Below are 10,396 nucleotides of genomic sequence, written 5' to 3'. Positions count from 1 at the left end.
TTAGTTTTTTTGTTTGTTTGTTTTTGCTTTTTGGATGCAGCCTACTTTGGAGAAATTGTTTTAAAATTCTCCCATCTAATAAATTAACTATAAGCAATTCATCTTAAAAAAAAAAAAAAAAAGCTAACAAAAGTTTTTGTTTTATAGCATGGTCTTTATCCAGTGGTTCTTACATTGAAACACCCCGTTCTTGCTTTTTGCCATGTCTCAGTTCTATTTTTCTGGTGCTATTTAGTCTGTTATTTTAGATAGCTTTTTTTTTTTTTTCTTTATGTCTCTGGGGATTGAGCCCCCAGCCTTGTACATGACAGACAAGTGCTGTGCCTACTGAGTCACTTCTCTAGCTACTTAGTATTGTTTTGAAACTATTTTAACCCACCCTCACATAAATGGAGACCAAAAAATTCCCTAATTTGTATGACTTTTTTTTAAACACCATTTTCTTTCCAGAGATCCTGGTATGGTGGTTAGGACCTGTTTCCTTTCCCTCACTTTAGAAATGTGAAGACTGACTCAGAGAAGGTAGATAATGACAGAATTTAATAGAACTCATAAGTCTCCTGATTCTGGTTCTTTCTGCTTCACAACAACTGAACCCTTTGATTTTTGTGAAACATTAACTGTGCTAAACAGAGTCTTAAGAACTGGAACCAGCCAGAAGCCCTTAGCATTGGATACTGTGGCATTACTTGATCAACAATTAGTGTGTGTCTTGAAGTCTGATTAACTCAGTTTGCTTCTCCCCCTCATGAATGTGGGTTGTTTTCCATCTCGATAGCAGCAAAAAGAATCTAAGGCTAATGTCTCTTGCAGAAGGCATCCTGTCATCACAATTGATTAAAAATACATTTACTTTCCTGCCCTGTGAGAGGTACCTGTTTCTATGTGATGCAGATTCAGTGAGATCCAACTCTGAATCCCACTGGCTGTTAAACTTTGTTAAATTGGGGAAAGTTACGTCATGTTCTTGGTCTTCAAAGGAAGGATCTTAAATTAACCCTTCCAATTTGAAGGCTAGGGTAGTTTACTGTTTATTTTTAATTTTTATTTTTAAATACTGAGAATTTCACCCAGGGGCTCTCTACCATTGAGCTATACCACTAGTCTTATTTTTTCTTTTCCTTTCTTTTTTTTAATGTTTGAGACAGAATCTCACTAAGTTGTCCAGGCCGGCCTCCAACTTGCAATCCTCCTGCCTGAGCCTCCTGAGTAGCTGTGATTACAACCATCGGTCATCAGGCCCGGCTAGGGGGGTTTATTTTGGTTTTTAAAGTGGCACAGGAGTTGGGCATGGTGACACAAACCTGTCATCAGCAACCTAGGAGGCTGAGGCAGGAAGAATGCACGTTCCAGGCCAGCCTCAGCAATTTAGTGAGAAGCTGAGCAACTTAGGAAGACCCTGTCTCAAAATAAAAAAAATGAAAAGCATGGGGATATGGCTCAGTGGTAAACACCTCAAGTTCAATCTCCAGTACCCAAAAATTAAAAATTAAAAAATAAAGTGGCACAGGGAAGACATTGCAGTAGGTGATCACATGGGGAAGGAACATGTAGAAATTCGATGCTGGTCAACCAAGAGCATTATCACCATCACCAGCATTATCCCAACCTCTTTCTTGGAGGGTTTGCTCTCTTCCAGGTCCAGTGCCACACACCTGGTGTGTATCTTTACAACAACCCTGAGAGGTAAAGATATCATGGTCTGTTGGGCTGGGGTTGTGGCTAGTGATAGCGCACTAGCCTGGCATGTGCAAGGCCCTAGGTTCGATGTTCAGCACCACATAAAATAAATTAATAAAATAAAGCTATTGTGTCATCTACGACTAAAATAAATAAATTTTTAAAAAAGATATCATGGTCTGCTAAAGTGAAGCCATCAGGGAGTTCTTGCATTTTAATCCCCTTAATTTTAGAAATGAATTCACTGAAGCCCCAGGGAATTTTCCTGGGGCATGATTTTTCTGGGACAAACTTTGTCCCCTAGGATACATGATCGCTTAGAAATTATACCTTTGCTAGCCACAGTAACCCATGCCTGTAATCTCAGCAACTCAGTAGGCTGAGGCAGGAAGACGGCAAATTCAAAACCAGTCTGGGCAATTTAGGGAGACCCTGTCTCAAAATTTAAAAAAAAAAAAAAAAAAAAAAAAGGCCTGGGGATATAGCTCAGAGATAGAGTGAGTACTCCTGGATTCGCCCCAGTAACACACACACACACACACACACACACACACACAAAGAAAGAAATTGCACCTTGCCTCTTTGAGGTCCAACAAAAATACCCGTGGAATCTCTCTCCAGGATCCTTATGATCATGGCCCATAGAGCCTCCCAGACATGTATTTAACTGACATCTCACTAGTGAAATAGACACCACCTCAGGCTTGGACCTGGGCATCTACAGATAGCTGTAGGATTAACATCAGCATTATTCCAGAAAAGCTGTTTGTATTTTTCCTTAAAGGTTGTGATCCAGGAATTTGAATACAATAATAGGGTTTTTGTTTGTTTGTTTTTTAGTACTAGGGATTTAACCCAGAAGCACTTTACCACTGAGCTACATTCCAAACCCCCCCCCCCCTTTTAAATTTTATATTCTGAGACAGGGTCTCACTAAGTTGCTGAAACTAGCCTCAAACTTGTGATTCTCCAGCCTTAGCCTCCCAAATTGCTGGGATTACAGGTGTGCACCACTATGCCTGGCAATCACCTTAGGTCTTAAATGTATAAACTTTTCTCTTCCTAGTCTCTTCTTAATCCTCATTAATTTCACTTTGTACTGAACATAAACCCTGAACTTCCTGATTCACTCATTTCAGAGTTATAAAATAAGCTATTAAAACATTTCATCCATATGAATTCCTTTTACACATTTACAAATGTAAGTGCTGCTTGACTTGATTTAGAGAATCAGTGAGCTAGGCATGAGGAATACAGAAGAGTCTGCCATGAGACTGAATTGTTAAAAAAGTTATGTATAAAATAACATCGCAATTTCTACATTAGAATTTTTTTCTTACATTTTCAACGATGAAGTTTCCTTGCTGTGTTGGAATGTTTTAAAAATAGTTTTATAATTTTTTTTTTTTTTTTTTTTTTTTTTTTTTTTTTTGTACTAGGGATTGAACCCTGGGGCACTTAATCACTGAGTTACATCCCTAGCCCTTCATATTTTTTATCTTGAAATAGGGTCTTGCTAAGTTGCTTAGGGCCTCATTAAGTTGCTGAGGCTGGCTCTGAACTCTGAGTCTTCAGAGCTGCTGGGATTACAGGAATGAGCCACTGTACAAGCCTAGTTTTATGATTAAAAACAGTTTATGTTTGTTTTACCAGAATGTGGCTATCTCAATTAAGTTTTGGCAAAATATCTTTAATTAATGCGAATCATTCATACTGTGCTTCTAGTTTGTGGTTTTCTTTCTACATTCTGCTCTTAAGCCTTTGCTTTATTATATAGATTCTCAGAACCAAGTCTTATGAGCCTGTAGCCAGAACTATAAGGTTTTTTTCTGTGCATTCTAAAATAATTGTCATTATCGTCTGCTAATAAAAGGTAGTGCCTACATTGTAAGCGCACCTTCCAGCATGTGTCCGCCAGTTAGGGGAACTGGCTTCCTGGGCCTTGGATGAACATTGTGACCTCAGTCAACCTCCCTGAGCTACTTCCTTATCTGTGAATTGAAAGGATTAGATTAATACATCTCCATAGCCCCTTCCAAACTCCAGATACTCCAGAGATCTTTTAAAAATCCTAGTGAAAAAACTGGAGCAAGACTTGAGTTATTAAATATCATCTCATCTACGGTGCATCTACAAACACTGTTCTTTATGGCAGTGAAGGTCAGAATATCTTAAATCAATATTTAATGATAGCAGGCACAAATATAAATTTGTTCAAAATGTTTTCTTCCTGAACTTCGTGGCTTCCTTTTTCTTTTCTCAAACTGGTTTGAGAAAAAAAGTGGCCCGGAGGCTCAAAAAAAAAAAAAAAAAAAAAAAAAGATTCTTTTACTGAGGTAAGTTTTCCACCCTAATCGGTAGAAAGGTTCTTTGCTGGCTAAAGCTTAAGAGATTCCTGGGCCCCGCCCCTGGAGATTTTTATTCAAACTGAGACTAGGGCAGGGTTTCCCCACCTTGCTGGGTGGAGCTAATTACCTGGCACTCAGTTAGAAGTGCATATTGTGGGGTCTTTTCCCTTCTCAGGGTCCAGAATTCAGGCTTAAATCCTATTTTGTAGGTGTTGGGTTCTGCCGATTTTGGCTTTTCTCACTCTCTCCTGCTGGGAGGCGTGGACGGTGCTGGGCAGAGCTGCCAGCCTCCAGGCGGGAAGGAAGGAGAACAGATGGCCCGCTGGGGGTAGGGGATCACGTGTCAGACCTCACTCTGGGCTAGATCCAGACCTCTATTTCAGGGCCCAGGTTCTCCAGCTTCAGCGATCCCACCTAGGCTCACAGAACATACTGGGGGAAAGCAGCTATCGTTTTAGAGAAAGCATGGAAATTAGGGAAGGAGGCGAGCTTAGGGTGGGAAGGAAGCGAGCTTAGGGTGGGGAGAAGCCGAAGGGACCGGGCTTCTAACATTGCCAGTGTTACTAGATTTGAGATACAATCAGGTAAAGACTGCTCTGGTGAAACGCCCCTGGCCAGAAGGAGTTAACACCCAGTGGCTAGAGGGGGATGGGAACTCCGGCCGGCGCGAATACTTGCACAACGCCCTACTTTACTTTCGCTCCACTTAGCAGCCTTCCGCAAAACTCCAGCCTTCTCCTTTACAGAGCAGAAAGGCCACCCGTTCATGCATATGCAGGAGGATAAGTTTAGCTCGCAGCCCCCTGCACTCCGAGCAGCCCCGCGCGGTGCTGGGTGAATCACCCGCCCTCGGGGGCGGGCACTCTGCTGTGGCCGCAGACTGGCGGGCGACGCAGCCACTTGCCGGTCGCGCGCTGGGGCCTGGCATCGCCCTTTTAAAAAGTCTTCTGCAGGCGGCCGCCGCCGCAGCAGCCTGAGGAGGCGAGTTCATCTGAGGACAGTCCCAGTTCTCAGAAATCCCTTCCCTGCTGGAACATCAAGCTCCCTTTACTGCAGTTGAACAAACTGCCCTAGATTGGGGGATGAGGAACCCGCCCCAAACTCGTGCAAGGAGCTCCGGGCGCCTGCGCCCACGTGAGCTAACCTTGAAATTAGCCCCCGCACCTGGGCGGGAGCCGGAGAGGGCGGGAAGGGGTGGGCGGGGGCGGGAACGGGTTGGTGGCCCCTTGCGGCCCTAGCTCTAGGGTTCGCACCCTCCCTGTGCGCGTACTGCTCCTCCACCCTGTTTCATAACTCTAGCGTGGTGGCTTTTTTTTTTTTTTTTTAATCTCCCGAGTAAGATGGGTGTGGGGTGTGATGGGAGAGGGCCGGCCACCTTCCATTCCCCACGCCGCGAGGAAGAGGAAAACCTGCCCCGCGGTCCCCCCTGGGAACACTGCAGAGTAGGGTGTCGAGATGACATCAGCTTCTAAACATAGCTGGCACCGCACCCCAACTCTAAGCGCCGCGAGCAGGGCGCGGGGGTGGGGAGGGAGAGGAAGAGGCGGGTGCTGCTGTCCCCGGGCGGGGCGGGCCGGCCCGGCTGTGCGGGTGGAGATGACTTTGCAGGAATCGTGCTCAGCGTTTGCAGGCAAATCTCTCCCGCGATGGCCCGGCCACGGGGTTAGGAAACATTCCTGCCATTCCGCGCTCTCCCCTGCCCCACAAAAGCCACACGCGCACATGCACACAGTCCTTGGACCTAGTGTGCCTTTATTTATATATTAATCCAACCCCAGATGTGGCGCTCAGGTTCAGTCCGACGCCCGCACCCTCCAGACCTGCGCGGGTCTTCAGGCTAAACCTGCGAGGGGGTCGGCGTGGCCCTCCGGGTGAGTCAGAAGGGCTGTTTCCTGTGGTTGTTGTGGAACAGTTTGTCCTTTTTACGCCCCCCCCCCACCCCGTCTCCACCCCCTTGGTAAATATAGCGCTCACGTTTCATCATCTCTTTGTCCAACGAGCGCCAGACACCCCGGCCCGCGGCCCCCGCCGCCTCCCTCCTCCTCGCCGCTCGCCGTTACCTTGCATAACCCCGCGCGGGCAGGCGGCGGGCCGCAGTCTGCCCCACGCCCCCGCCAGCACTGCACCCGGTGCTTCCCACCGCAGTGCACTCCCACCCGGTTGTTAGCCCCCTTGCTCACAATCCCTTCTTCAGTTTCCTGCCCCTGACCCCATCGCACCCCATCTACTCAAGAACGGGGTCGAGATGTGTAGAGGTGTTGGAAGGTAGACACCCTTTTCCCAGTCCCAGGAGTCACCCCACGCCCGGGCTAGTGTCGGATCTTCACTCAGCCCTCCCCCTCACAAGTCTCAAGGCTGCCCTTTGTTCCCCGCCGGAGCGCAGGTGACAAGCTGCTGTTCTTATTCACCAGCAGCTGAGCCAGCTTCTCCGACTTGGGGGTGGGCCCCTGGTGAACCGTCTCCCTCCCACCTCCCACTCCCCCACCCTAAGAGGGTCGTGGGCTGGAGGGTCGGGAAAGGCAAGGGGAGTAGATGACAACCGAGAAGTGCGACCTTGCTCTTCCCTTTCTCCTTCCCACTCCCAGTTTCATTTCCACACATGCAGCCACCCACTGGGGACCGGAGGCGGCTGGTGTTCTCTGAACACCGGGAACTGGCTCTCTCTGTGGTCTCCTGTTTACTTCCCTCCTCCTCTCCACCCCATCACCCTGTGCTGCCTCCCGCCTGGATCAGCTGGGTTTCCTACAGCAAAACACTGCAGTCATGGGACTTCCCTGGACCCAAACTATGGCCCGGGTTTGCCCTGTCCTGTCCTGCCTTACCCTGTGGCCACTTGGGGCACTTTGTCCTGGAAAGGAAGGCTCTTGGGGCTCCCCATCCAGCAATGTGACAGCTTCCCTGCATCCTTCCCTCTTCTTTTCCTCCACCTCCTCCTTCCACCAGATATCTTCCTGTGGGGGCCCTGCTTGGTTGCTTTTTTGGCCAGGATTCTGGGCCACCCCCATGAGTGGCCACCTGTCCAGGGAGGCGGTGAGACAGCTGACAGTGTGTACGAACTCTGCATCCAGGATGCGGCAGTGCTTGGCAGCTTTGCCATCAGACTCAGTGCTCGTGATAAGGTGCCCAAAGATCCCTGCTGACCAAGGTTTGCAGGCAGGCCCCCAAAACCTGCTCCCAGGGACACACCCTCTTCCTTATGGAGTCTGGCAAAATCTTCCCTTTGAAAGCTTGCTTCACAACAGGGATGAATTCAGCCTCCCTCCCTAAGTAAGCTGAATGAACAAAGGATGCCAGGGAAGCCACAAGCTGGGGCGCTGCCTGCCTGAAGTTCACCCCATTTAAAAAAAACCACCTCTTCACCGCCACCCTCTGCTCCACTGCCATGGTTACCAGTTCCCTGTCCTTCTGCAGTGTTCATGTTGCACAGAGGCAGAAACAAACAAGGACATTTAAATGTTTTAAATATCCAAAAGGCTGCCTGGGTACTAGGGTAACAGTGAAGAGGGAGTAGAAGTTCTGACTCTTCCCTGTTTCTTTTCAACCCCAAGACCCCAAATAAATGTCCTTCCCAGAATGGCCCCTTAGCTAAAAGAGGGAAGGAAGCTTGTTGAGATAACAGAGTGGAACTGAGAACAAGCGCTTGAGAATCTTGTCCAAGTTAGACTTTCTCCCCTCCCCCTCCAGCTTTAAATCCCCCAGCTGCTTTGAAGGACCTGCCATCAGACTATACCACCCACTTCTCCTGGCTGTCATCTGCAGGCTCTTGTGCACTCCCACTCATTCCCCCTGATTCCAACACCTGACTCACAGTCCCCCACCTCCACCCCACTCCTGTTAACATTTTGGGCCAATTTAGCACCCTGGTGTCTGAAATACAAACTTTTTTCCCTCCATTCTCTTACCATGTGGGTACCCTAGACCTTTTTTATCATCAAATAAGAGCACCACCTCTGACCTCTTCATTTCTAGCATCCTAATTCCTGACCCACGCCTCTTTCTATTGAGCTTATTTTCTCTAATAACCACATTTGAACAATTCTTTGATCCTCCTTTGACCTCCAGTCTCCTTTTTGCACTGTTCATCCTCGTCCTTCTTACATCTCTCCTACCCAGCTTAGATTTTGTGATCTGTCATTATATCATTCCTTTGCATATGCCCCTCACTTTCTGGTTCCTGGGAACTCCTGGCAAAACCCTGATTCTGTCCAGGGTAACGTGCTGGACAAAAACAACTGGGCTAACTGTTGCCACTCTCAATTTATGACCATAAATCTCAAGTGGGCTCTTAACACTGTCCTTCTGTATTTCCCTAGTTGGTTTACTTTCCCACACTCTGAAATAACTGTATCGCACCTTTTAATCCTCAAACATCCAACACCCCTCCCCTTCCTCACTCTGAGTTGAAAACCTTGCTGCTTATTTCACTGAGAAAATAAAAGCAATTTGACAGAAACTGCTTCATCTTTCCACCAGCATATCTTCCATCCTACCTGCCTCTCTGCTCAGATTCTGCCTGTCCTCCTGTCATGTGGATCTACCATCCCTGCTCTATAGAAGGTAAACCCTCCTGCCTGGCACCAGGGTCTCTTCCTCCTTTAACCACTGCCCTGGTTGGGATAGAGTTTGAAGTCCTCAGGGGTTGAAATTTAATCCCTATAGTAGGGTATTAAAAGGGCAGAAATCTTGACTATGGTGTTTAGAGGTAAGGCCTTTGGCAAGTAATTAGGATTAGATCAGGTTCTTAGGGTAGAGCCCCTATGATTGAATCCTAGTGGTTTTATACTCAGAAAAAGAGCAACACAGACCCAAGGACACGTATCCTCCCTGTCTCTTGCCAGGTGATGCTCTGCGCCACTTCAGAACTCTGCCACCAAGAATATCATCATCATATGTGACTCCTAGATCTTACACATCCAGAATTATAAGCTAACATATGCCACTTTTTATTTTATTCTTTTTAATTTTTTTTAGATATACATGACAGAAGAGTATATTTTGACATAGAGTATACATAGTTATACATAGAGTATAGCTTATTCTGGTTAGATTCCATTCTTTTGGTTGTACATGATGTGGAGTTACCCTGTTTGTGCATTTTGCTTTATAAAATACCCCGCCTCATGTATTTCATTACAGTAGTGAAAAACATTCAAATACAATTTTTAATGCGCACACCTGTCCCTTGCTTATTGATTGTCCTCAGTCATTCACTTCAGCATGAAATATGTAATCCCTCATGTCTTTATATGCATACATATGTGTATGCATGTGTGTGTTCCCTTGACCCCATATTTCTCTACTCCAGTTGTCATTTTTCATGGCTGCAATCGTCTCCAGATAACCTGTACTTCTATATGTGCATACCTCCTTATTCTGTCTTGATCTCCCACGAGTCAGACTTTCACCCCCATTACTGGACCAACATTGCTCTTATCGGGGTCACCAATGACCCTCCCTCCTGCCAGATCTATTGAACAGTTAATTTCACTTCAACCACCTCACATCAAAGAAGACCAAGGAGTGAACAGTGAAAAGAGCAGAACATAGTGTCTTAGCAGGCAAGCAAAGGAAGAGAGGTAAATTCCTTCTCATCTCCTTTACTGCCTAGTTCTACTAGTAGCTGTGTTAAAGGTGAGTTGCCCAGAGCTGTTCTTAGGTCCCTCTGTCTCTGTACTCAGTCCCTTGATAATTTCCTGTAGCCTTCAGGCTTTAATATCCGCTATATGCCAGTGACTCCCCAACTTTTATCTTTAGCTCAGACTTCTTTCTTTCTTGAACTTCACACTTGACTATTACAACCAACTACAATTACAATTCATCATTTCCACTTGAATATATAATAGGACTCTCCAATTTACCATATTAAAACTGAACTGTATACCAATGGAAGCTATGATATATTCTTACCAGGGAGGCAGTGTAGTTCACTAAGTGAGTGTGTGGTTTCTAGCTTTCTGGTATCAAGCAGACTGGACTCTAGCACTTTTTTTTTTTTTTTTTTGGTGCGGAATACCAGGGATCAAACCCAGGGCACTTAACCATTGAGCCACCTCCCCAACCCTTCTTTATTTTGATAATCTTGTTAAGTTTTACTTGCACAGTTGCTCAGGACCTCACTAAGTTGTTGAGGCTGACTTTGAAGTCACGATCCTCCTGCCTCAGCCTCCCAAGTTGTTGGGATTATAGGCATGTACTACTTACTGTGCCTGGCTGGACCCTAGCATTCAACTGTGCAACTCATTAGCTTTTTGGAGTTGGGCAAATTATAATCTCTTTGGAAATTTTATTCTGAAAAGGGACTAAAGATAGTACCTACTCTATAGAGTTGTTATGTCTATAAATGATATAAAACTCATAGCAGAGGAACT

General features: G+C 46.2%; 1 protein-coding gene across 5 annotated transcripts in view; it reads left to right on the top strand.

Moving 5' to 3' along the window:
- LOC306644775 (uncharacterized protein) overlaps nucleotides 1–10,396 on the top strand; it is an 88,974-nt gene that overhangs the window by 1,309 nt on the left and 77,269 nt on the right. For 2 of the 5 annotated variants that reach the window (XR_013759462.1, XR_013759466.1), the window contains exon 1: nucleotides 4,532–5,899. The exons of 1 other annotated variant lie outside the window; for it this stretch is intronic. The gene's annotated coding sequence lies outside the window, so the exon portion shown is untranslated. Of the gene's footprint in view, nucleotides 1–450; nucleotides 2,220–4,531; nucleotides 5,900–8,881; nucleotides 9,605–10,396 lie in introns of those variants that run through there. 2 more of the 5 variants (XM_079112050.1, XR_013759463.1) reach the window with 2 other exon arrangements.

The sequence above is a fragment of the Sciurus vulgaris genome (genome assembly GCF_902686455.1).
Source record: "Sciurus vulgaris genome assembly, chromosome: 15".
Taxonomy (NCBI): domain Eukaryota; kingdom Metazoa; phylum Chordata; class Mammalia; order Rodentia; family Sciuridae; genus Sciurus; species Sciurus vulgaris.
The sequence above is the reverse complement of the archived record's forward strand: the minus strand, read 5'-3'. Positions and strand labels throughout refer to the sequence as shown.